Raw genomic sequence first — 27876 nt, 5'->3', positions numbered from 1 at the left:
ACATTTTGGTGAGGTTTGGTAGGGTCTGGAGCTGACAGCCAAAAAAGAATTCTTGAGACGTCTTTGGTGCAAAATGGTGGCTTTATTAAAGCCTGGGGACAGGACCTGTGGGCAGAAAGAGCTGCTGCCCTGGGATTGTGAGGAGCAACTGATGATATACTTTAGTGTTGAGGGAAGTAAAGATAAGGAAAGTTCCAAAAGGATTTTCATATGTTAAAGAAGACTCAAGATCCTGGAGGAATGTTGATACTTGGACTCTCTCGAGTATTTGTCAATGGGCTAGAGGTTATAAAGAGATTTAACTTTAGCTACATTTCCTTCTGCGTTTGTTTCCCACATCATCTATGTATACATGCATGATATATATTTGAGTTATTCTGAGCTATACAGGTATAGGTTTGTTTTTATGTTTTTAACTGACTCAGATTTCCCCCCAATTATTTAAGTCTTTGCTATGTTGTGCTCTTCTGTTGGAATTATGAATAATATCTCTACTATGAACATTATTTGAGGGTTGTCTGGGTGGCTCAGCGGGTTAAGAGTCTGCCCTTGGCTCTGGCCATGATCCCAGAATCCTGGGATCGAGTTCCGCCTCAGTGGGGAGCCTGCTTCTCCCTCTGTCCATCCCCTCTACTCGTGAGCACTCTTTCAAAAATAAATACATAAATAAAATATTAAAAAGGAAAATTATGTGAGATAATTATTTGGGGTAAGAGTAGCCTAGCATTGTCAGATCAACATCAGCTAAAGACCAACTTTCATGGTCTTCAGAAATTAAGCAAAGAATGTCTGAAGTGCCCTCTCCAAATTGCACCTTTTGTCCTCTCAGGAATGCTACTTACCAGATTTTGTGTATCATAGGGAGTGAGAGTGAAGTATTATTGTTAAGGAACAGAAAACAAATAAAAAGCAGAAGTAACTGAAGTATGTGATGCTTATTTGTTCCTCTCCTTCTTCAATGGCTCTTGGAACTTGAAGTGATCGCGCAGTCTTGCCATGCATCTGGGCCACAGACCACACGCTCTCTGAGAGAAAGGGGGCCTAGCGAGGGCTGTGTGAGAGAACTAAGATTTACAAAGCACCTTCCATGGGCCTGGCACTGTGCTGAGAGGGAAGGGACAGAACAGTGACTGAGATCCAGCCTTCAAGGAACTGAAAGTTCAGACAAGGGACCCGAAAATTACACTCTTTCTGTGGTAAGCGGGATGAGACCTTCCGCGTATGAATTCCCCCATTCGAAGTAGAACTTCCTTTTGTTTGTCCTAAGTGTGTGCCCGCTCAAGTTTCAAGAGAGCTCTCTTACCCTCGCAAGTTAAGGATGGAGTCTTTTTTTTTTTTTTTAATCCATGTAATTCACTAACTTTTGTATCTTTTTAACATTTACCTTTTTCAGACAGAGAATACGGAATCTTCTTATATGTTTAAATATGAAAATAAGCAATAGCTGCTGTTTATAACCCTCAAGTGTGCTACATGGGTTTTCACCAACTAGATATAAATCTGAAGATGGATGTTATTTGCTTTCAGAGGCTGTTATCCGAAGGGAGAGAAGACGAAACTGGCTGTGCAGGTTCAGGGTTACCCCTTGGCTAAAAACCTGCAGGCACAGATTTCAGATGTAGATCAAGGACCTGAAACCTCTGGTGCTTAGCCTCTTACTCTGGAACAGACTCAAGAGAGAACATCCTGACCCTTAGGGAGATCTGTATGCTTTCCTGACAATGGGATGGATCTACTTACTCGCTAATATGCCTTCTTTATTTCTAATCATGGAGACCGTTTAGCTCTTTGAGCTTTCTGTTACTTCATTTTTACCATGACATGTGTTCTTTGTTTAGCTTCATTTTCTCTCACAGGGCTTTGGTTTGAAATAGCTCAGGAAGGGGATTTCATGTCTTGTAGCTATCTAATTTAGAATCGCCTTTCATTTCTCACAGTAATTTTAGCATAATATGTTAATCAAAGTTGTCTTATTTGTTTCCTCTTCTTATTTCTCTGTTTTCACATGACTTTGTTCTTTTTTGTCTATCTCTTGCACAAAGAGCCAAATAAAAATCCCACAAAAAAAACATATAATTTGGACCAATTAAAATAACAAAAATGTTAGGACAATATGGTATTTATTTCTAAGCTTTCTGTACTAAAAATAATAATGCCTCAGATTTATGTTGCAACTCAAGGCACTGTTGCAGTCATTTATCTTCCTATTATTCTCCGGAGGGAGAAATGTTTATTACAATCCTAATTTCATACATGGAGGATAAGTGATTTGTCTGGAGTTTCAAAGTTATTGAGAGCAGAGGTAAGACAAAGGCCTCTGAGTTTCTTGATTCTCACTCTAGTATTCTTTGTAGTAGATTTTGTTGTCATTAGCGTAAGAATATGCTTTTATGACATAATAATAGACTTGTAAAAGAAACATTGGTTATGGATTATGTTTTCTTGTAAAAGAAACATTGGTTATGGATTATGTTTTGTTTTATGCATAAGTTTTATGTAGGTTTTCTTTAACAGTTTCAAAAGGGCTTTGGCTTTAAGTTAGTTTAGAAAATTGCAGATGGTGGGGCACCTGGGTGTCTCAGTCATTAAGCATCTGCTTTTGGCTCAGGTGATGGTCCCAGGGTCCTGGGATCAAGCCCGGCATCATGCTCCTTGCTCAGCGGGAAGCCTGCTTCTTTCTCTTCCACTCCCTCTGCTTGTGTTCCTTCTCTCGATATGTCTCCCTCTGTCAAATAAATAAACAAAATCTTTTTTAAAAATTTTAAAAAAGAAAGAAAATTGCAGAAGACATGAAATTCTGTGCAGTGTTGGGGTTTGGTATGATGACTGGCCCCCCCTTGGCAGAGGTACCAAATACCTCTGGGGTTTTGTCCTTCACACTTCTTTTTAGATTATTGAAATACTCACATGGAGTAAACCAAAGCTTATATGTAGCTTCCCAAGAGGGCTGATGACTGTTTTTAAAATCAAGGGCTTATATGGAAAGTTTGAACAGAGCATGTCCTAGGGCATTCACATTATACTAGAAGCATGGAAAAAGATGGTCCAAAAACTTCCCTACTCATCACTCTGTCCTACCCCAGGGCCTGTGGATTTCAGTCTTCACTCCTTTGGGATAAGAGGGCTACCGCTACTAATGAAAATAAATGCTATCTGGTAAGGATGATGGGTAAAAATAAAAGTTAAGATTTTTGTATTAATATGCCACCTTAAATTTCATCTCCTACATGGGCTTTTAGTTTGAGGAGTTTGGATAGGGAGGCAATCTATGTTGAGAGGCCAGAAGCACTGTGAACTCACTGAGTATCTGGGAGTGTAGAAGGCCAAGCTAGACGTGGAGTAAACCACCATCATTCCCCCGTTGGTCCCTCCTGCAGTATTCACAGAAGGTCAAACGGTTTGTGAAATGGCACCAACAGAAGCTACCAGGACGAGTTCAAGCAAAACGTCTTTTAACTTATCAGAAGTTAATAGATTGTAACATTTAATTTTGAAGCAAATATAGTCTATTAGTTTTTGTCATCATGGTGTGTAAGGACATTAAATAGCTAATAATGAAATGGGAGACTGTAGAATACATAACAAAAAACAGTGCTTTGACCAGACAGATATTTGTAAATAAACCTTGGTAAAAAAGAGTCCCATTCCTGCCCACCTCCCAGTGCAGCTTCTGCTCCATCTAAAAAATAGATCAGTTCGATTCATTTTCATTCAGATATTTGGGGGATGTCCACTTTGCACTGGAATACCAGGGCTTCAGACATGGGAAGCCACAGCTGCTGCGCAAACCTAGATGTGAATCCCAGGTGTCATAAAGCAGATTATAACTGGGGAGATCACGGGCAACCTCTCCCAGAGAGAGATGCAGCATATAGGGGTAGCGTTCCTTTGGTTTTCTTTAATTTATAAAGAAAATATTACAGTGTTGGCTATGTTTGCAGTATACATTGAAAAGAAAAAAAGAAAAAACATATGTTAGACTAATTAGTATGAGAAAAGATGCTCAACATTATTATTATTTTATTAGCCATCAGAAAAATGTAAATTTAAATAACCAGATCTTACTTCTCAAATGCTAAAATGGCTGAAATCATAAAGACCGAGGGACATCTAGGTGGATCAGTCAGTTAAGGGTACATTTCTTGATCTCAGCTCAGGTCTTGATCTCAGGGTCATGAGTTCAAGGCCCAAATTGGGTTCCACACTGGTCATGGAGCCTACCTAAAATAAATAAATAAATAAATAAAAATTAAAAAGTAGGGACGCCTGAGCAGCTCAGTTGGTTAAGTGGCTGCCTTCCGCTCAGGTTGTGATCCCAGGGTCCTGGGATCAAGTCCGGCTTTGGGCTCCCTGCTCAGCAGAGTGCCTGCTTCTTTCTCTCCCTCTGCCTGCTCTTCTGCCTACTTGTGATCTCTCTCTCTCTCTGAAATATATAAAAAATCTTTAAAAAAAAAAAAAAACACACTAACGAAGTTAGATGCAAAAGAGCATATACCGTATGATTCCAGTTCTCTGAAGAGACAAGTGCAGTCAAAACTAATCTATAATGGTAAAAAGTAGATCAGTGGTTTCTTGGGACTGGCTGTGGGGGGTTTGAGGAAATTGACTGCAAAAGAGCACAAGGGAATTTCCTGAGATGATGGAAATATTGTATATTTTGACTAGGATGAGGGTATGTGTTTATACCTGTGTCAAAAATCATCAGCCTATACACAGAAAATGGTATATATTATATAAAAATTATACTTCAATCAAGTTGATTTAAAATGTTTTCATTATGATTTAGCACTAAAGTTATTTTTAACAAGATCATTTTTTTAAAGATTTTATTTATTTATTTGAGAGAGAGCACATGAGAGGGGGGAGGGGTCCAAGGGAGAAGCAGGCTCCCTGCTAAGCAGGGAGCCCCATGAGGGTCTCCATGCGGGGCTCCATCCCAGGACTCCAGGATCATGACCTGAGCTGAAAACAATCGCTTAACCAACTGAGCCACCCAGGCACCCTCACAAGATAATTCTTTCATAGAGCATCCAAATTAGTCTCAACATGGTGCCCAGCAGTGACATAGGGAACATTTTTATAGTTTACTGAAAAGTAGGGTGCTGATATTGGGGACGCTCTTCTAGCAATTGCTATGAGGTGATTCTTTTTCAGTAAGGCATGGGTTAAGCATTATGTTTCTAGATTCAGCCTATCAGGATTTGAACCTAGCTCACCAGCTGCTGGCTGAGTCACCTTGGGAAAGTTACTTAATTTCTTGAAGTGTCACTTTTCTTATGTATAAAATAGGAATAACAGTGGTCTCCATGTTGTAATGTGTGCAGAGATTAAATAAGACAGCTTATGTAAAGAGCCTAGGATACAGGAAATGCTTCGTAACTATTAGTTATTATTTCTGGTTTCACCCCTCACAGGAACTTGGAGATCCGGAGAAGAGAGAACACAGTCTGTGGAGATACAAATCTGTTTTTTCCCTGGTTTTTGTTTTTCTTTCATAATGTACGTAAGACTCTCATGAAAGGAATATTGTTTATTCCCAGGAAAAGGATGGAGACTAGGGACATTGGGCTTAAAAGGAGAGACTGAACTAACAGAAGGCACAAGGCTGAGTTTTGCAGCATTCTGTTTGTCCTCATGGTTCTGAGAAGCAGATGAATTTAATGGCAGGCAGCTGCTCTCCAGCCATTCACCCTGCTCACCACAGCAGGTAATTCGGGACCACATTAGGCACAGGTAAAAATAAAGCCCCACCAAATGTTACCTCATGCCCACATTTAAAATCACAAATCAAGGATCTGTGAATCATCTGGCATTCTGGTATCAGGTTCTAGCATTATATTTAACCTCAAACTATCCAATACTTAAGATCCATTAACACAATCAATAGAGAATGGGGTGTATCTGAAGACAGGTTTGCGGATGTTAAGTTTAAAAATGCGTCTGAGGAGTGCGGTCTTCCTCTGCTTGTCTTATCTGCTTTTTGTTCAGGCATTTACAAGTTCTGTTCAGATTCTTGAAGTGAAAGTAAGTGTATTTTTCAATTTTTTTCTGTGGAAAAGAAGGATAATAGTGAAAACATTCTGGAAGATTCATTTATTTAGAATATTTTCCCAGTAGCTCAGTGTGTGTGTGTGTGTGTGTTTATCAGACATTTTTATGGAATTATAAGGTCCTGGAAACCTTGCTTTCAAAATTCCTTAGAGACTTATGTTATCTCTAACCCCCTCCCAATTTGTAAGTATATTGTGGGCCACCCCTCACCACCCCGGGTGTAGCTTTTTCTGCCTATGGGTCCTGTCCCTGTGCTTTAACAAAAACCACCTTTTTGCACCAAACAAACAACCCCCCCAAAAAAACCAAAAAAACCCCTCTGGGATATGAAAACTATCTGATTATTTTCTTTGCTTTGAAAAATCTGAGTCCTCAATTCTTGAAGTCTTAAAATGAATGCATAATTACCTTATAAGCCATCGTGCACATTAGTTTGCAAAGGAGAAAAGCTAGGGACCTAGCTTTGCTTAAATGGAATGAACTTTCACAATTAAATCCTTTTTGGGGTGTGTGCTTCCTGAATCCCCAAGATGGCTGTGTTCCCAAGGCGATGTGGAAAGGCAGAGGGGGTGTTGCAACACATCACCCATGAGAATGCAAATGTAAGTCTGAATATAAAATTAAAGACATCTGTAGGAATAGTGAAAATGTGTGACTTAACATCTAGTGTCCCAAACCAAGTGAAACACCCAGGGCTTGGCAAACTGATATCTATATCTATATCATTAGTTAAGTGATCATGTGAAGGAGAAGGCCTGAGCTAGTCCAGATTAACCACCATGAGAAACTGATTAAGTTTGTCCCATTTTATCCCTTATTTAAGAAAAGATTTTTCACATAAAAATATCCAGTTGGTTGACTGCTTCAAACAATGTATATAAGTTGAGTTCTTGTTGAGTATGATGTGATGGGTAGAACCTATAAGAAGTTTGAGTCATTTGAATGTTATCAGTAGAAAAACACTAAACAAAATAACTGAATGTTAGTGAAAAAACACTAGAATGAGGTCTTGAGATACATTAAGCAGAAGATTTTACTGATAATTTTAGTTCTGCTGCTAATGTTCATGATCAAATCATGGTATTGTTTGCTCCTCTTGAAAATAAGGGGGAGAGGGTTGGACTTGATAGTCTTAAACTCTGTAAGCCCTGTCCAAACATAGATGGAATTTTCAAGATATCCATGTACAAAGAGGTACCTTTCTTTAAAATTCATGACTCTAGGGTAGTATCTCAGCTTTTTCTTTCATCAATGATGTGATACTTAAGATAAACAAAAGATACACAGAATTAAATGGTAGTCACATCATTATATAAACTGCTGGGTAAAGATGGTGGCTTTGATATACACACATCATTTCAGTCCCTCATGAACTCCCACTTAAGCTACACAGAGACGAATTTTTAGTTGAGGGCGTAAACTTACAACAAAAAGGAGAGTATGACTGTCTCCGCAAACTGAACAGTGAGAATCTACCTACAAATCACGCATAATAGATACTTCCTAGTTGGTCTCTTCTTTTTGTGACCAGGCTTAGTTTGTATTTTGTTTCCCAGCCAAGGGGAATCCATAGCAACAACATTTGAGAAGCTTAAAAATAGATGTGTGAGTGGGAAAGCCAAATCCTAAACTGATATTGGAAAAAGATGAGAACCAGTTAGGTTTATACCACACAGTCCTGAAAAACCTCAACATTGGTAGTACCAGGCTAGGGGTAGGGTGGGGAGTGAGAGGGACGGGAGGGGGGTTTGAGTGAGGGGAAGCAGGGGATTACCTGAAGAAGACTGATTGGTAAAAAGCACTCAGATCCCAAGGCCCCTCACTGCCACCCCAGCAGAGAACAAGAGACAAGTAAAGAACCAGGGACAGAGATTCCAAAATCTGAATTTAAATAAATAAATAAATAAATAAATAACAGAGAGGAAATGGAGAAGAGAGAATCATCAACAAGAATGCTTCCCAGAATCAAAAGGCATGGGCTTTCCAAACTGAAAGGTCCCAAAGCATTCTCAGCACAGCGGATTGAAAGAGATTCAAACTAAGAAACAGCAACACTGGAAGCTAGAAGACCATGGGAGAATGCCTTCAAAATTCTGAAGGAAATGACTTCTAAGCTAGAATTTTATTATTATTTTTTTAAAATATTTTGTTTATCTATATGACAGACAGAGATCACAAATAGAGAGGCAGGCAGAGAGAGAGGAGGAAGCAGGCTCTCAGCAGAGCAGAGAGCCCAATGTGGGGCTCGATCCCAGGACCCTGGGATCATGACCTGAGCCAAAGGCAGAGTAAGCTAGAATTTCATATCCAGCCAAGCTATTAATAGAGTATCAAGGCAAGACATTTTCAGACTCAAAACATTTATCTCCCCAAAATAATTTCTAAGAAAGCTGTGGGGTGATATGTTCCACCAAAATAAAGGAACAAATGAAGAAAGAGGAAGACATAGGATGTAAAAAACAGGATACACAACTCAGGGAAAAGATGAAGGGACTCCCCAAAATGATGAAGAAGGGAGTTCCCCAAGTGACAACTGTACATCATGGTCCAGATTGGCACAGTGTGACTCAGAGGCCTGTATGTCATCACCTTTTTGACCTAAAAATGGCTGGGTGAGTCTGGCTCTATGCTCATCTGTACTTTGCTTTCTTGGGTCATGTGCAGATAAAACTCCATTTCTTCTCTTCCTGCATGGGCCATGTGAGGACACTTGTTCCCCCTGTATATGCATTCTACTTGGACCTGCTCCTGAGAGCTAAATGCTAATCAAGGTGAGATCAGAAGCAGCAAATACAGACCATATTCCTGCCTGATGTCCTGTATCTAGCCTGCCCTGCCAAGTGTCCCAACTAGGTGAGCCCAGTGTTTCTTAGGACTCACTCCTGGCCTAGCCTGCTATCTCCCCAAAGGGTTTTGGTAAAATCAATGAAATAAAGCCAGACTAAGAGCCAGAATCACACTGTAAACATCCTTCTGTAAATTCCTCTTTTCCATTTAATATGTCATTTTAATGAAATTTATCCATGTTGATATATATGGCTCTAATTAATTCATTTTCACAGCCTATATTCTATTGCTTGACTATACTATAATTTATTAATCTGTTCTATTGTCGTTTGGACTTTTAGGTCGTTTGCTATTTTGTTATTACATACAATGCTTGTATGAATATTTTTGTACATGTCTTTGAGGGAATGTGTTAAAGGATTTCTCTTTGGTATTTGCTTAGAGATTTGCTGGATTGTGGCATTTGTGTGTGACTTAACATATATTTCTGGGGCGCCTGGGTGGCTCAGTGGGTTAAGCCGCTGCCTTCAGCTCAGGTCATGATCCCAGGGACCTGGGATCGAGTCCCGCATCGGGCTCTCTGCTCAGCAGGGAGCCTGCTTCCCTCTCTCTCTCTGCCTGCCTCTCTGCCTACTTGTGATCTCTGTCTGTTAAATAAATAAAATCTTTAAAAAAAAAAACAAAAAAACAAAAAAAAACATATATTTCCAAAACTTTCTAAGTAATTTTTTACCAAGTTTTGCTCCCACCAGCAATGTATAAAATTTCTGGTGCTTTACATTCTCACCAATACTTGGTCTTGGCAGACTTATTGAAGCTTTCTAATTAAATGTGTATAAAATGTTTTCTCATTATGGTTTTCATTTTCATGTGACCAGGGAGGTTAAACATCTTTTCAAGTTCATTGGCCAATTTGGATTCCTATTCTATGACTTGCCTATTCACATCTTTTGCACATTTTTCTGTTTAAATATTCATCTTTTTCCCTTGGATTTGTGGAAGTAATTTATATATTCTGGATAATAATCCTTTGTTGATTACAGGTATTCTAAATATCTTTACCCAGAGTGTGGCCTACCTCTTCACTTTGATTACAGTATCTTGCTTTTGGTAAACTTAAAAAAATTAAAATGTAAGAGATACAGGTAGAGTACACAAATCTTTAAAGATATAGTTCAATAAATTTTAACAAACAAATATACCATATGAATATATATACATATATATTATGTATATATGCATTTTTATTTTTATTTATTTATTTTTTAAAATATTTTTTATTTATTTTTCAGAGAGAGAGAGGGAGCACAAGCAAGAGAACAGCAGGCAGAGGGTGAACAGACTCCCTGCTGAGCAAGGAGCCTGATGCAGGACTCCATCCCAGGACCCTGGGATCATGACCTGAACCAAAGGCAGACACGTAATGGACTGAGCCATCCAGGCATCCCTTTGATGCATTTTTAGAATGTGGTTGAATTAACGAATATTTTCCTTTATGGTTTGTATTTTGTGATTTGTTTAAGAAATCTTTCCCCATCCCAATGTCATAAACACATTTTCTTATTTTTCTTCTAAACTTTATAAAGTTTTATTTATTTATTTTTTTTACATTTCACAGACCTGGAATGTGTGTGGCGGGGGTGGGGGAGAGAGAGAGAAAGAGAAAGAGAGTGAGTGTACAGTTTGAAGCAGTGACCTAGGTTTTGTTTTGTTCTGCTTTGTTTCCATATGGGTAACCATTTGTTCAAGCAGTCTTGATTGATTGGCCGTTGTTACTCTCTACAAATCCACCACTTTTGTGCATCAAGATTCCATTTGTGTGTGAACCTAATTTTGAGGTACCCCACTGTGTTCCACATCGTGTTCACTGCTTAGCTTTCCACCAATACCCATTATCTTAATTACTATAAATTTACTGTTAGATTTAATATTTTTTTTTAAAGATTTTATTTATTTATTTGAGAGAGAGACAGTGAGAGAGAACATGAGCGAGGAGAAGGTCAGAGGGAGAAGCAGACTCCACATGGAGCTGGGAGCCCGATGTGGGACTCGATCCCGGGACTCCAGGATCATGACCTGAGCCAAAGGCAGTCGTCCAACCAACTGAGCCACCCAGGCGCCCCTGTTAGATTTAATATTGAGCAGAGCAAAAACTGCCCCATGTTTTGTACCATAAGCTCCCTGATGGGCACTGAAGTACGAAAGTGCTCAGATGATTCTGCAAACCCAGGCTGGTGAGGAAGAAACCGAACCAGACAGACTTGAGGTCACAAGGGTGTGGCCTTGTATCTGGATCTTTGATTTGAGGCAAGTCAAGCTTCTGTCTGGGCCTCAGCTTTTCCATCTTAAAAATATGTGAATTCTACTGGCTCCATGAGGTTCCTCCCCATCCTTCTGACTCCATCAGAACTGTCTTTCCAGATTTCCAAGAACCAATCCCCTGTGCCCCATAAAGAGCGATATGTGGTGGTATTCACCGCCAGGAAAGAATGACTCCAAGCTCTTGAGTTTTGCTCTTGTGTCTGAAGACTAAACTAGACTATCATTTTTTTCCCTTCCTTTTAAAATCTTCTCGGATCTTGTCAATCTAAGCTCAGAAGAGAACAACTATCATCGATTTCTCATAAATGGCTCATCTATTTCATTTTGTCTAAAACAACTTGGTCTCATTGGGACTGTAAAAATACCTCTTCCTCTTTCAGAATGGATTATTTTTGAGTAATGATACAAATGAAAATCAGTGCGTGGCTTTATCTTGGTTATTTTGAACTAGAACCACCAGAAGAAATATTCCTGCCCTTATAAAGCAAATTAGTTCTATAGCGACACGCTGTAATGAGTGTTCTTTAAGATCTACATTCATTTGTTTACATTTACAAGATAAATACTTGTTGGTGGGAGGATGTAATTATTCTTGGTACTGAAACCTTAAAATGTTTAAAATGAGAATTCATTTTGGACTTCCTTCAAAATATGATTTGTTAGAAAATAATACTGGTAGTATGGCAAGACAGGTATCAAGTCAGGATTATCTGAGTTGGAAGGGATCTTACAGAGCCAGTCAAAGATGAATGTTTTAAGGTAAGAAAAGTAAGGTTCAGACAAAAGAGGGACTTGTCCAAATAGTCAGCTTAGGGGAACCGTTTTGCTCCAGAAAACTCTTCAAGGTGAATTGAGATTTATCTACGTGCTTTTCTCAAATTGTTTAATTACAATGTTGTTCATACATTCAAGGGCAAATCCAGATTTTGTGGAGTCTAAAGTCATTTAATTTGGGGGAGGGTGTTTAAAGGACACAAAATTGCAAATATAATATTAGGTATAAAAGGGAATATTTATTTAGAATAGAAAACCTATCAAACAAATTCCTGAAGCTTTGGAGATTCTAGTCCCTTTCTTTGGAGATCTCTTGAGGTGACTTAACAAAAACACACAGAGTGATGTTTCCAAGCACAGTCTACCTTCCCTTCCCTACTAAGAAGATTCCGCCACCCCCAGCAACAGCCAGTGTTTGTGGCTTCATCAGCTTCGTGGTAAATCCGCTTCAGCACACATCATGCGTACTGTTTCACTAATTGTAAGACACAGTATAATACAGTGAATAAAGGCATGCATATCTCATTTTTATGTCATTCTAAAAGAACAAAAGCCCATCTGTCTTAAAGTGTCGTGGCACACATGGGCTTTAAAAAATAAGGGTAAGGAAAAATGATACCTTTTATTCATGGTCTGTTACATGCCAGACTCTCCCTTGTTTTTAGATGAGGAAACAGAAGCTCGTGGAAGTAGAGCAAGCTGTCCGAGGAGATGGAGCTATTTGTATTCTACCACTCCATCCTCCCACCAGCGATTCCAAAATGACTGTGTTCAAGTGCTCTGTCGAGGGCCTAGTGCAGAAGACGCAAAATGATAAATGAGGCCATTCCCCGGCAGTGGAGCTCAGAAGCACAGAATCTTTCCCCCAAAGATACCAGATTCACATCCCTTTGGAAGCTTTCTCCACAAAAATAACCAACCACACAGCTGGTCGGAGGTAGAGTTTGGGTTATTTCCCAATGTTTTAGTTTTAAAAACATTACATAACTGTAGCCCGTTACGGACCAGTGTAGCTCCTCGAAGCTCATGATTTTATCCTTTTCTCAGTTAGTGGAATATAGTCCCGTATTCAGAACTTATGACTTCGAGGATATAACATACTGAATTTATCTGAACAAGCCACTTCAATACCCACTTTCAATATGCAGGTGATGAAAAATACTTGATTTTAAAAGGTTGTATCTTATACACCTGGTACATAAGCGTGTTAGAGGGTGCCGTCTGAGAGCTGGGGAGAGCTAGTCTCGCTCCTGTTCTTGCTACTTAACTACTTTTCTCCGATGTGAGGAGTTCTTTCCTTTGGGTACGAAATTCTTAACCTCTTTCAGTGTACCTCATTCAGTTGCAACCCTTGGCGATGAAATAAAAGTATTAGAACTCTGAAACAGCCTATGATTAAAAAATTGTTTTTACAGAAGACTGATGTATGAAAATGTTGATGCCGGCTTTATTCTTAGTGGTAGAGTTCTGGAAGTTACCTAGGGAGCCATGCATGGAGAATAGGTAAGTAACTTGGATAACATGATTACCATGGACTATCACTCAACTATTACAAGCACTAAACTAGATATACTTACTGCATGCAAATCAATCCTAAAAATATCGCATAAAGTAAATACATATATATATGCATATATATATGTTCATATATGAACAATCACCTCTACAGAATAATACCAGTTACATAAATTACAAACATTTATTTTTAACACAAAATAACAGTATGTGTTTTACAAAGATAAGTGGATATTAACGAAGTGGATAACTGGATATTACAAAGATAGGTGTATACATACATCAGGTGCCACAGTCCAGGCTGGTATTGGGCATGGTGATGAAGAAGGAAGGGGTGTGATGGTAGAAAGAGGAACCTTGTGTGGACCAGTGATTCCAGGGTACTATGAAAGAAAAGTCCTGATTAACTCAACCCTGGGCACATACACAATTCGGTAATAGTCACTTGCTTACGAAAGACTAGGGACTTGTAAGAATCGACACTATACTTTCTCTGACTGAGAAAGTATGAAACGTAAATTTCAATTAGCAAACACAGGCAGTAAAAAGCGTCTCGTATAACTTCAAAATTACTGATAAAATGAGGAAAGGTGAATTTAAAGAAACAGCCAGAATTTATACATTAGACTCAGGTCCTCAATTCACATGTGTGAATGTGGGTTAGGTTTGGGTCTTGAAAAACTTACAGGAAATCCATATGTGATAATAATGAAAGGTTAAATATTCTCAGCACTGGACACTCACCAACTTCATTGTTTCTGTCGTTTTTCCTTTTTTCAGCCAGATTATTTTTGGCTCTACTTTCTCTGGCTTGCTTCTATGGCCAGTCCTGGGCTTCCTCTTCCTTTGGCTGCTGTCTTGGCATGAACATTATTGATATTTCTTTTAAAGAAGTAAATAGTTCTTGCTTTGGCCACACACAATGTAAACTCTCTCCCTTTTCCCACTTGCCTCTCTCTGGTGCACACACACATGCACACACAGAGCTACTCCTAAGACACTGAATATAGCCAACTCTACAATTAGTGACCTAAGAGTGATATTTAATCGCAGGGTAAAAGAGGTGGTATAAATATGATAAAATGAACAAAAACATTCCAGAGAATTCCAAGAAGCCTTTTGTTCCACAAAGAAAGATAATCAGGGACCAAAATTTCTTATTCTTTATCATATTCTCCATTCCCACAGCCCAAATCTAAGTATTTAAATGACATTACTATACATGTTTTAATATTTTACCCAAGAAAAATCTTTTGATGATCATAAATTCCATTCCCAGATAAAGCTTGCATCCCCCAACGTTTTTTGTGACCACAACTTAATGATTTCTCTTTTTTGTCCACAGGTTTTTGCCTTGGTGTTTAAAGGTTTTGTAGAGTAAGTAAATTTCAATGCAGAAGCTCAAGGTAATGATAGTTGCTTAGAATGGAAGGAATTTGAGCTATAACATTCCTATTTTACTTATCTCTCATTAGTTGGGAATGAGGACCTTCAGGTTAATGAACATCCCAGATACCTCAAGTTTTTATTTTGAAAGGCCAAATATGATTATTACAATGCTATGGTATTAGTAATATTTGTACATAACTTTGAAAGAAAAATATTTTACACTGAATTTTTCACTTCTTGGGTTTCTTGTTCAGAATGTATGCATTATCTTCTCTGGATTTGTCACCAGTGGTCATCATGAATAGTGAAGAGTAGTTAGGAAGCTTGCTTTCTGACAGTGACAGGTGCAACACTGTGGTGTGGTGGTTGAGCGAAGGGGCCCAGGGGCTAGGCTGCCTGGGTTGAATCCTGGTTCTGCTGATAATGAACTGTATGGCCTTGGGCAAGTTATTCAACTTCTTTGTACTTTATGGGGTTATTATAAAAGCTAAGTGAGGTGATATTTGCAGGACACTTAGAATAGTACTTGTCACATAGCACTATTTCTGTGTAGGTTACATGAAAATCAGTGTTTCAGCAAGTGCTACTGAGGTGAAAGTGAATGAGCTTGGACTGCTGTGGGACTCATTGTAAGTTACGTTTGCATTTATTTATTTGAGAGAGTGAGAAGAGAGAGAGCAGGGAAGAAGAGAGGGGGGAAGTGGGAGAACCAGAAGCAGACTCCCTGCTGAGCAGGGCCTGAGGCTGGGCTCCATCCCAGGACTCTGAAATCATGACCTGAGCTGAAGGCAGATACTTAACTGACTGAGCTACCCAGGCGCCCCTATGTTGGCATTTTATAGTTTTTCTGCCTCCTCTCTTTCTGGTGGTTGCCAGTTGAGTCCATTTCTAGTACCTAGTCTCACTCTCTTATTAAGCGAGTGTTGCTAATTTGTGGTGGCCTGGGAAATGAAGACATCAACTAGACATCAACTAACTAGACTTTCATCTAAAATTAAGTTGAGGGGTGCCTAGGAGGCTTAGTTGTTAAGTGGCTGCCTTTGGCTCAGGTCATGAATCCAGGGTCTTGGGATCGAGTCTTGCATCGGGCTCCCTGCTCAGCAGGAAGCCTGCTTCTTCCTCTCCCACTCCCCATGCTTGTGTTAACCTCTCTCGCTGTGTCTATATCAAATAAATAAATAAAATCTTTTAAAAAATAAAATTAAATTAAGTTGAATAGTTTAAAGATCTTTCTTACGAATCATGCGTACAGTCTTTAGTTCTTGGATGAAGAAGCAGCTACCTAATTTACTCAGAAATGGCCTTTTTTTCCTCCTCTTCCAAATACCTATTATGTTCTGAATAACTGAGTGCAATTGTTAACTGTTTTTATCATACAACCTTTTATTTGGTAATATACATTCTGCATTGAGTATCCCAGTTCTTTACTCTTCCCTCCCCATTTCTACAAATGCTTCCATTTCCTGGTAATCATTCTGGGACAGCAAAGAATGTGTTGGCCTCCAGGAAAAGGAATGGCTATCATGGAAGGTGATGGTTACATAATCTCTCTCAGAGAATGGCCATAACTCTCTGTGAGCTTCTGGACTCTCGAGGTTTTCTTAAACGTTTTTTGTGTTTGTTTTTTTTTTAAACCTAATCCACATCTTCCCTATATGAGTGTAGGTGCATAATTCTAATTAGGATGTATGAAACAAAACAAAGCTGTTGAAAGTTCATGTAAGTCATCACTAGATTGACTCTCCACTTCCTTCTACTTTCCACCTCAAAATGCCAACAACCCAAAAACAAACAAACCATTCTTTTGGAATTATTCTTCTTGGCTTTGTAGTGAGTGGAAAGAATGAATTTAAGAGCAATCTTGAAAACCGCCAAGAAGACCTTAATTTCAGTCATGGTCATAAAATTTTTGAGTTAGAAGGGTCCATAAAAAAATTTACCTCAACTTCTGGATTTTTCAGATGAGGAAACTGAGACCAGGAAAAATTAAATGACCTGACTAAACTTACAAAACCAGAACTTGACATTTTATTTTATTTATTTTTTTTAAAATATTTTATTTATTTATTTGACAGACAGAGATCACAAGTAGGCCGAGAGGCAGGCAGAGAGAGAGAGAGAGAGAGAGAGAGAGGAGGAAGCAGGCTCCCCGCTGAGCAGAGAGCCCGATGCGGGACTCAATCCCGGGACCCCGAGATCATGACCTGAGCCGAAGGCAGCGGCTTAACCCAGGCGCCCCAGAACTTGACATTTTAAATGCTGGTGAAGCTGTAATTTTTTTGGCCGTGATACCTACTATGGGCCGTGAGATATATTGTGACTTGTATCAGCTGGGTCTATCTCAGTTGCGAGTGATTTAAAAAACCCCAAAACCAAAAACCCAGCCTAAACTAACTTAAGGAAAAGGAGAAAATTTACTGGCTCTTTACTACAAGTAAAGAGTTTAGAGGGAAGTTTGGCTTCAAGCATCCCATAATCTGACAGCTCAAGTAATGTCAGCAGAACCCATTTCCTCTATTGTTCTCTGACAGATTCCTCTTCCATATGTGAGAGATGGTGCCAACAGCTCCAGACTCAATATCTTCTCAGATTCTATCCTCTTAGGTTCAATAGGAAAGAGTCAGGAGCTCCAGAAGTAGACTCCTATCATCCTATTAGCTCTGAGGGGGCACATGTGACATTTCCACAGAGGTCACAGAGACCAGGAGAAATGTGATATGTTGATTGGCTTAGGCTTGTGTCACATACAGTGAGAATTTTACACAAATTATCTGAAAGAGTTAGTATATACATGTTATTTATTATTTTCTAACAATCATCTAACCCCTCTCTGCCAGTTCTTTCTAAGGACTTTACAAATATTAATCCATTTAACCATCTTAACAACTGAATGAGATAGGTACTGGAACTATCCCTGTTTCAGAAATAAGAAAACCAAGTCACAGAGAGGTTAAGTAATGTGCCCAAGGTGACGCAGCTTATAATCTGCAGAATAGCCCCAATTCCATCTGAGGCAATCTTGCTCTTGAATACCTACTTTCCCACCGTGTACCTGAGTAATTTAATTCTTCCATTGTATCTACCACAGCCATCTTCTTTTTTAAAGTTTTATTTATGAGAAAGAAAGCACGTGAGTGGGGGAGGGGCAAAGGGAGGGGGGAAAGAGAGAATCCTAAGCAGGCTCCATGCTCAGCTCAGCGCAGAGCCCCATGCAGTCCTCGATCTCACGACCCTGAGATCACGACCTGAGCAAAAACCAAGAGTCGGATGCTCAACCAACTGAGTCACCCAGCCTCCTCTCTGGTACAGACACCTTCTTAACTGCAACAGTGAACTAGGTTGAGCCTATGATTTTTCTTCCTTCTTGTCATGGGGAGACTGATGAACACAAAGGGCAAGTGGTGTACAGAAGGGGTTGTCAGGGCCAGAGGCAAGGGGCAGAGCGAGCTCAGTGTGGGTAACAGCCAGTTCTCAGTGTTCCGGGCTTCCTTTTCAAACAGTCTTTGGGCTCTTGTAGAATGAGTTCACATGCATACTACATTTGCTAATTCTGGGAACTGAGAAGATCTGCCAATAAGCTTCTTGGAGATGGATGACTTTTTAAATGTCAAATGCAACATTGAGCCGTTAAATTGTGCTATTTAAAATGTCAGGAAAAACCATTATTTTTGTAGACAGGGCTTCAGTGTGGTCTGATTTCAAGTCTGTAGAATGATTCCTGTCTTTGAGAAGAATCCTTCTTTTCTAATTTTGAAAGGTTACTGTTGTTTTGTCCAGAAAAGACTGGTCTGAGAGGCATTTCTGGCCGCTGCGCCCAAGCTTGCACGGGCAAAGAGTTGAACTCTTGCAAGGTGATTCCACCCCGTACTAGTTTCGTCCTTACAGAAACTCGCCCAAAAAGCTAGCCCTTTCCTTACCTCCCTCCTGTACTAAAACCTCCTCCCCACCTCTCCCTCCCACCCCAACCGAGAGCTCTGGGTGTTTTCCCCTCTAGAATCCATTCCAGTTGTGTTGTTTTCAGCCATTTTGACTAGTAGAGTAGACTTCATTCCTCCAAAGAATAATATAATTGAGTGCTTTGGATGACAGCAGCCCAGAGCAAGTGCCAAGTAATGACTGGTCCCAGTGGAGAGTTAGAGCCTTGAAGCTTTGGGTCTTTCTCTCCATACTGTCTTTTTCATCCAGACCTTGTCCCACGATTAGGAGCCTGAATGAAATTGCCAGAAAGTGATCTGGAGCTTGAGTGATATGTGTCCAAGTGGATGAGAGAGAGGTCAACCAACTTCCCATGTTGCAGGTGCGGGGTGAGGGAGGGGGTTGCTGGGAGAGGGAGGGATGGGTCCCCTCTATGTTCTGCGGCACTGCGGTCTCATGAAGCCTTCTTTTAGTATGGTGAGCCTCTCCTCCTCTGGCTTCCTCCTTCATCATGACCCAGCTTAATCACCTCAAATTGTTAGGTTGTAGGAGATGACTCCCAATCTGTCTCCGTATCTGAAATTATATGGTAAGGCCTACCACATAATTTACGAGAAACTCAATTAATTTGGTGTATGTTGGGGGTGGGGGGAACCTCTGTCTTGCTAGTGTAGGAGACTGCCATCTTGTGTCTACCACGACTCAGTATGAATACAGGGTTTTCCATGTTCTATAAGCGTCACATTTATGAAGCCCTTTAAAGAGGTGAACAATGCGGCTGAGGCCAAGGCACCGCATTGCATGCGGAAAGGCCCAGTTTATAGCCTGAGCTCTAGAACCATCTAGCGGGCTCATATCAAAGAGAAATTTTTCTGATCCTTTTTTTCTCTTGTGAAATAAGGAAATGAACTAGATCATTTCTAAGCTGTGCTTCCTACTTGAAGAGTCACATCTGTATTTCTGAAGTTGAATTTTTAAAAAACATGAAGGATTGTTTTCTATCTCCATAGTCTTGGAAACGTCAATGAGTATTTGTCCTGTGTAACAAACAGATAAGAGAACTGAGACACAGAGACATTTATAGCTCATCGAACATCAAATCCTGAGTCCTTCAGAGAGCTTCTGTTCCCTCGTGTGATACTTTGTCTGTGAGTCACTGACCTACATCACACAGGCCGTGCTGGCTCTTCCACTCTGGGACTAACACGGTAAAGTCAGTGGGGATGAACAGCTTGGTTCCCAGATCACTCAGCTGGGAGATGATATTTAGAATGATGGCTGAAAAACAATTCTGACCAACCAAAGCATTAGTCAGCTTGGGAAAAACTTTACGGCTTGGGAGGAACTTCTCAGGGAGGGAGAGGTAACAGTACATTCTATTCATCCCAGGAGGACCAGTTGCCATAAGTCAGTCAGGGAAGAATTTGTTTTGGACCCACACAGAGAGAAGGGAGACAGTGAAGGAAAGCAAGCCTGACTGGAAGTTCAAAGACTTAATTTGCTTCTAGTCTGGCTCTGACAAACACTTACCACAGGACAAAGTATATACCCTTTCTGACCTTAACTTTTCCAGTCTATAGAATGGGAGGGTAAAACTAAATGGTCCCTAAACATCTCTGAGCTCTGACGTCCACTTCTGTGCACAGCTTTGATGTGGAGGCTTCTTAATTTGCAAAAACAAATCTTATAGGAATCAGAAGGATTTCTTTCTCTGTGGTCTCCTTCTGCCCTGGCTCTGTTCTCTCTAGCTTCGGAACACTTTCCTATGAGTGTCCTCATCACAGCCTAATTTATAGTATTGAGAGTGATTCCCCTCCCTTCTGTGGTGGGCTGTCAGCAAACAAGTTACTCATTTCATTTCAGGGTCACTACCGCACATAGTAAATGCTGCCTTGCCTTTGTTTGGTAGAACTGCATATCCAGGAAATTACAAGTCTATGATTGCTCCGTGTTTCAAGTATTGCTATTTCTTAAATTTTAAATGCTAAGTATTTCATAATCTCTTGTGCAACATTCGTGGCATGCTACTGATACACAGATAGACGACTCCTTTATTTCAGTGTATAGTTAGTCGTTGACAGTTACTTTTTTTCTCAGTCAAAGGAAGTGCAACTTATAAGTGCATATGATTGCGGGTACATACGATTTTCTACATACATACACATTTTCTCCTGGGCCAGTGTGTATATGGTTGGCTTAAATAACTGAACAATTTTTATATTTGTTTTTACTTTTTATGTTATGCCTCTGGTTCCAACCAGCTCCTAGTTCTTCCTACTAGTTGCTTATTATGAAGCCCTTAGACGAACTTTAAAGCTGAAAAGAGCCTCTAAGTTCATCTCTCACGCAACCCTTTCTTTTACAGTTCAGAAGACTGAGGCCCAGGGATATGTGTGTGGCTCAGTCAGTTAAGTATCTGCCTTTGACTCAGGTCATGACCCCAGGGTCCTGGCATGGAGTCCCACATCGGCCTCTCTGCTCGGCGAGGAGCCTGTTTCGCCCTCTCCCTCTGCCTGCTACTTGCCGCTGCTTGGGCTTCTCCATCTCTCTCATTCTCTCTCTGACAAATGAATAAATAAAATTTAAAAAATACAAAAAGAAAAACTGAGGCTCAGAGAGGGTTTACGTGTCCCTGCCGGTCACAGCCAAGGGAGAGCTAGACCAGATCTATCTTGCTTCCCAGCCCAGTGACTGCTCTCCTGACACAGCATAGTAATATTTATAGACATAGCACAATACACATCTATATTTATAAAATACCAACAAAGAGATATTTATGTTTTGCCTACATTCTGTTATAGAAAGGTAGAGAAATTCAGGGATAAATTTCCCTCTTGGATATCTCAGAAAAGTGCGTCTTCATGAATATTATTCATTGGTTGAAGAAAATATTGCTAGGTAAGTAGAAGATACGTATCCTGTTTCTTCAGAAGCCCAGTTCACGCTGTGCCAAGGGGATAGAGTACAAGTGCTGGTTAATAATTTATAGTATGCATTCATCTCCATTCCTCTTTGACTAAAATATTAATCCTCCATTGATCATCATTATTTGCTTTTTGCCTTGGCAATATACAGTGTGCAGAGAGTTTGATGAAAGGGTGATTTCCTAGACTCATCATGGCCTCCTGTGCTCTGCCAGTAATTTACTGACTTTATTTACTTGTGGTAATCAGCACACCATGAAGAGGATGCCAGCTGCTGGGATTGTCTTGGGTGTTTTTTTTCTAGGGCAGGACAATGTAAAAAGCACAGCTGTTTTTCTAATTTAGTATTTGCAGCATGTGCCTGCATTTTTATTACATTTTTAATGGAAAAATGCAGGTGAATGTAGAATGTAAAAAAACCCTTAGCCTGGTTTCTATTAATAAAGTGAATTTGTTTAAAAGTATCTCAAGAAATGGGGGTGGGGTTGTGTATGTATTCTAAAAAAAAAAAAAAAGAAAGAAAGAAAGAAAGAAAATAGCCAGGCTTTGGAAGGTAGGACATAAAAGATTTGGTGATTTGGTTTAGCGACTTATAGATTGTATAATTGTTCAACTGGTATACTTTTTAAATATGTGGCGACATTTTATATATGCCAATGCTTTGCATGTGTGTTTCCTTTGTATGATTGTTCATAAATTGTAGTCTAAGAGATAAAAAAATTTAGTATGTAAGCCACCCTTTACTATATATTACATGTGTTTATTTTTTATTTTTTTAAGGATTTTATTTATTTATTTGAGAGAGAAAGAGAAAGAGAGAGAGAGGGAGAGAGAGAACACGAGCAGGGGGAGGGGCAGAGGGAGAAGCAGGCTCAGTCCCAGGACCCTGAGATCATGACCTAAGTGGAAGGCAGACACTTAACAGCCTGAGCCACCTACATGTCCCTATATATGTGTTTCTATATTAAAGAAGAAAAACTTTATATTTTGATTTGTAAGAAGGAAGTCCATGTGCATATCATTCCTTGTTTACTATGAAATGCAGTTTTGAATTTTTGTCGAGAAATACGTATTTTTCCAAAATGCGGGCATTTTGGCTCAATTGTGAAGCCACAGGGTGACCTAACTAAGGAGGAACTAACACGTTTCATTCCCTCTCTGTCCTTGTCCCATGATTGAGTGCACGGCTGTTCAGACCACAAGACCCCACAAGATAGCTCCTTTCACCCCTTCTCTTTCTGATTTTCATCTCTGCCTTCCTCTTTTTAAAAAAAGTAGAAACATTTCTGCTTTTATCTCCTCTCACTACCTCTTTAAATCTTCTTTATTTAAATAAGCCCCAGAATTGCAAAGAGCTCTTGGCACACCCAAGGTTGTGGGCTGAACTGCATGCCCATTACAATGCTCGTTTCTCGTAGGTGATGAGCCAAAGATATGGTGACTGTGGGCCCTTGGGTGCTTATTACACAATTTTAGGACAATGGATTCACGTTACAATTTCTCCTACTCAGCTAGGGGCCTAGTTGTTCCTGAAGTTCAGGGAAATAGACCTTCTCTTTGGATTGTCATTTGTGCAATTCCAACATAGTGGGGGGTGGCAACTGGAGGGTGGGAGGACTTAGCAATTGTGCTCCACTCTTGAATGTTGTAACTGGGCTACTTGGCAAGTCACCATTTTAATGTATCAAATAGATGTTTCTTCATATATGTATATATATTTTAATATTTTATAAATATATATATATATATAGAGAGAGAGAGAGAGAGAGAGAGAGCAAGGAAATCAGAAAGCACTCTAAGTATTTTCAAGACAAGAAATTCAACATAGGAACTGTTTACACAGGTGAAGAAGAAGATGAGAGAAATGGGCTCATCAACAGAGAGGGAGGTGGGGGGGCCGAGTTACATACAGGCAAGGACACAGGAGGCAGGGTCACCTAGCTTTGGCTGGAAATATGACAGCCTTGTCCATAGGAGCTAAAGCCAGAAAGGAGACCATTCAGTCATCTGAGAGGCCACCCAAGATGGAGGGACTTATGGCCTTATGTTTCTCCCCTCCCCCCATCTCCACAATCTCATGCTGGTGCCTCTTGCTGGCCCATTGCAGAAGGCAGCCAGTGACACTGGAAGCTCAGGGAAAACAAACTGTGGCGATCAGCTCCCCTTAACCAGCAATACAGGTCAGAGAGGGATGGCGGAGGAGGGACCTGAGGGGAAGGGAGAGGAGAATGGATCATAGAGAGAATAGGCTCAGACCCCCCCCCCCCCCACACACACACACACAAAGGTCACCATCTGACTCTAACTGAATCCTCTTGACCTCCATTACTGGTAAAATCTTCACTGACAGTTGATGGATCCAAGTGGGCAGGGACTACAGAATCTGAAGGTTATCCAGAGCCTGCCTGCGGCTCTTGGAGGACCTAACTGAGCTTCCCTTTGGGACTTTCTATTTCTCTTTCTCCTTCCTCCCACTCTCACCATTACTTCCTTGCTTAAACTTTCCCTGTGGTTACTAGTTAGAATTATGTAGGTTTTCTGGGGAAAACCTCAACTCTTTTTCAGCTGGCTTACAGCCTTGGTTTAAGATTAGAATAATTAAGTCAAGGATGATGTCTGGAGAAGAGCTGCTCAAGCCTCAGAGGTGGGATGGGGCCTTCTCCACACACCCGCACAGAAAGTGATCTTTATGAGTGCTAAGGTGGTTTCACGGCCCGATGTATCATCTCATGTTGCCAGATATTTGAATTATTTGGTTAATGTCTTAGCAATCCTAATATAATATAGATGTCTTGTGGTTAAAGACTGTGCCCTACAGGAGCTCATATCCCTTAGCATAGGGCTACTCAAATATTAAGTACTGCAATGTTTTTAATTGGAGGGTAGGGACCCCTAAATGGACAAAGGCAAGCTCTAGTGTCTGTGGTTTCGCTTAAATTATATAAAGTCTTGGAGCCTCATGTTAATGATTTTTAAGGTTGAATTTTGAATAAAGGACATGCTTTTATGACCTGTCCAATTACATCACAAGCAACTCAAGGACAAGGACAGTAGCCTATATTTTAATGTCAAGCATCCAGCCCACTGTCTTGCACGAACAGGATCCGTGGTACATGTTTAATAAAGAAAAATCTGATTGAAAAATTGAAAACAAGATTGACCAAGTTGCAATATGAATATGTTTTTAAATATTTACCTTCCTTTTTAATTTCTTTTTATTATCTAGCAGTAAGAAAAATTTTGTAATCTACTCATCAGAGGTTGCAAACTCGAATGCTTATCAGGGATCAAGCAAGTAATGAGAAATGAATCTGGTTGTGACCAAAGGGACTAGTGGGCTCTGTGGGGACCTGTAGATGATTGGAGAGCACTTTTAATGTCCTCTCTTCAGGGAGCAGCTGACGTCCTCTCCTACCCAACTGTCCCACGAGAGAGTAGCAGTAATGTTGTCCGAACTTCTGGATATGCACGTGGAATTTCTATATGTTTAAGGCTAGATTAGCCAGTTAGGGGATTCTGCTAAAAACAATATTCATTTTAGACTTCCAGGTGATAGTAATATTTATAGTTTCTCATAATGTATTTGTTGAAAATGCTTTGGAAATTATCTTATAATTTTGGAGCTCTAATTTTCCCTGTCTCCTTTTCCAATTTTTTTTTAAAGGATTTATTTATTTATTATTATTTTATATTTTAGAGAGAGAGAGCGAGCTGGAGCAGGAGGGGCAGAGGGAAAAGGAGAGAGAAAGAATCTCACTCAAGTGGACTCCATGCTGAGCCCGACTGTGGGGTTCGACCTCCTGACCATGAGGTCACCACAGGAACTGAAACCAAGGGTCAGTGGCTTAACTGAGCCACCCAGGTGCCCCTCCCTTTCCAGTTTTAACTGAAATACTTTATCAGTGCATCTTTCTGTTTCACTCTGTTTAATGGCAGAGGTAACTCTCAGGCAGAGAAGAGTGCTATTAGCTATTGCTGAACTTTGACTTTCAATTGACGAAAGTATTGAACAGTTAGTTGCCTTTGCAGATTATTTTCTATAGCAAACATTTTTTTTTAAAAGACATGAAAGATAATAGATTTTCAGTCAACCAATAGATTAAGGACAAATGAGCGTATTGCACAGAGACTACAGAGTTTATGCATACTCTTGTTTTGATGTGGTCAGTTCAGATAAGCGCAACACACACTGGCAAATGTCGGCTTCTGAGTTCTTGCGGCCAGACAACCCGGGAGTTTCATAGACGCAAATCCTCTGCACACTGACAGAGACAGAGAACTAATGGCTCAAGCAGAGCCTCCTGAGTTTCATAAGACCTACTCCAATTTGCAGTTGATTTGATGTCGAGGGGACCTAATAAAGGTAGTCTATGAGTCATTTTCCAGCATGATATAACTAGAATTGGTTCTTGGCCCAGAAAGATGTGAGTCAGTTGAGTCCTGACTCAGTTCCCAGTCTGATGCACGGTGACTCACTTCCCCATGTGATGTCATGTTTGTTCCTTGTGAGATGTGACCTCCTCGTTGTTTTGTTGTATTAGAGTTGTTTTCTTTTTTTTGAAGAAGGAGAAAATGAGAATATTGTAGCATAAGATGAAATACTCCAAGGAATACGGAATCAGACTAATTAAAAAAAAAGCCTTGATTTTCTCACAGTGAGCCTGAAGGAGTAATTAAGCTTTAAATGCCTATATTGTTTCCCCATGTATTAGGATTGTTAATTTCCAAACAGCCTAGCTATTAGCCAACCTTTGATTGAAAACATTTTGCATGTAAAAGGGGAAAAATTGGTATAACAACAATTCAATCATTTGGTAGATATATTTATAAAAGGCAGCTGCATCTGAAAAAAAGATGGTGAGATCAACAATAAATGGTGAGATTAAAGAAGACACATGGATCGATCTTTCTAGAAAGATACATTAATTTATACACAGAAAGTAAACCCCAAATGCAACATTTGTTATGAAACCCATGAGCATTTCAGAATATGTAGAAGTTTTTTTAAAGATTTTATTTATTTAGGGGCGCCTGGGTGGCTCAGTGGGTTAAAGCCTTTGCCTTCGGCTCAGGTCATGATCTTAGGGTCCAGGGATTGAGCCCCGCATCAGGCTCTCTGCTCGTCGCGGAGCCTGCTTCCTCCTCTCTCTCTGCCTGCCTCTCTGCCTACTTGTGACCTCTGTGTTAAATAAATAAAACATTTTTAAAACCATTTATTTATTTATTTATTTGACAGAGAGAGCACACAAGCAGGGGGAGAGGGAGAGGGAGGAGCAGACTTCTTGCTGAGCAGGGAGCCCGATGTGGGGTTGGATCCCAGGACCTGGGATCATGACCTGAGCCAAAGACTGACGCTTAACCAACTGAACCACACAGGCACCCCCAGAATATGTAGAATTAAAAAAAAATTCTGTAAAAATGTCGTTTTGTGCATATGACAATTGTGAATGAAATTCCGTGTTCATGGCCTGTGGTGGAGGTCAAGTTTGGAAGCTGAGGAGAAAAAGCAGTGTATGCATCTTAGATACTATGTGGGGAAATGGATTACATGTGGTCTTCCCCTTAGGCAGACCAAATACTCTCATCATCAGTAGATGATTAGACTGAGAAGGTCAAAGCAATGTAAGTTAAGGTTGTTTCAATGACAACCAATAAAAACCCTTTTGGCTAATAGAAGCTAAAAGGGGATATTTTAGGGGATGGATGAAGCAGAGTGGTTGCCAATAACCAAGCCTCAGAGCACTTTGAGGGTCCCTGGCTTAGGTACTTTAGGACCTGCCCGGGTTCTATCAACCTGCGACTCTCTCCAATGGCCTTCTATAACCATTTCTCCTGATTCATGTTTCAAAGACCTAGAAGAATTAATTGGCCCACCTTGGCAGTTATCTCTCCCTTTGGATGAATCATCTCTGACAGAGGGTCAGCTGCACAATTCTCCCTTGGGGAACTGGTATGATCTGGTAGTCATCCCAACTTGTGTTGGTTACATAGACCCTCTGGGTTTGTTCTCCAACTTCTTTCCCCTACTGGCCTAATCATCCCATTTTTATCTATTCTGTAAATGAGTGCTTCTCAAAGTTTTATGTTCAGATGGATCACCTGGGGATCTTCTTAAAATGCAAATTCTGATCCAATAGAACTGGGGTACTACCTGAGATTCTGCATTTATAGTAAACTCCCAAGCGATGCCAATAAGGGC

General features: G+C 40.1%; 1 long non-coding RNA gene across 1 annotated transcript; it reads left to right on the top strand.

Moving 5' to 3' along the window:
• Positions 1-939: 939 nt before the first annotated feature.
• On the top strand, positions 940-10437 carry LOC131828913 (uncharacterized). Its single transcript, XR_009352606.1, has 4 exons — positions 940-1196; positions 3084-3156; positions 5415-5499; positions 10131-10437. It is a non-coding gene; the product is annotated as an uncharacterized LOC131828913 (long non-coding RNA).
• The last annotated feature ends 17439 nt before the right edge of the window (positions 10438-27876 follow it).

This window comes from Mustela lutreola, chromosome 4, assembly GCF_030435805.1.
Source record: "Mustela lutreola isolate mMusLut2 chromosome 4, mMusLut2.pri, whole genome shotgun sequence".
NCBI lineage: Eukaryota > Metazoa > Chordata > Mammalia > Carnivora > Mustelidae > Mustela > Mustela lutreola.
Note: the sequence above shows the minus strand (reverse complement) of the source record. Positions and strands in the feature narration are given on the sequence as shown.